At 51.6% G+C, this 285-nt stretch overlaps 1 protein-coding gene across 4 annotated transcripts in view; it reads right to left on the reverse strand.

Annotated features, from left to right (window-relative positions):
• Positions 1–285, reverse strand: part of slc9a1b (solute carrier family 9 member A1b) — a 33478-nt gene that overhangs the window by 24341 nt on the left and 8852 nt on the right. The window lies entirely within an intron of this gene.

A 285-nucleotide genomic window follows, 5' to 3' on the forward strand; every position in this document is an offset into this window, starting at 1 on the left:
GTGTGTGTGTGTGTGAGAGTGAGAGTGTGTGTGTGTGTGTGTGTGAGAGAGTGTGTCTGTGTGTGGGAGAGAGTGTGTGAGCGTGTGTGTCTGTGTGTGTGAGAGAGAGAGAGAGTGTGTGACTGTGTGTGTGTGTGTGTGTGTGAGCGTGTGAGAGAGTCTGTCTGAGTGTGTGTGTGAGTGAGAGTGAGTGAGTGATTGTGTGTGTGTGAGAGAGTGAGTGAGTGAGTGAGTGCGTGCGTGTGTGTGTGAGTGAGTGTGTGTGAGAGAGTGAGTGTGTGTGTG

Source organism: Sinocyclocheilus grahami, unplaced genomic scaffold, assembly GCF_001515645.1.
Source record: "Sinocyclocheilus grahami isolate Dianchi unplaced genomic scaffold, SAMN03320097.WGS_v1.1 scaffold2352.1, whole genome shotgun sequence".
NCBI classification, from domain to species: Eukaryota; Metazoa; Chordata; class Actinopteri; order Cypriniformes; family Cyprinidae; genus Sinocyclocheilus; species Sinocyclocheilus grahami.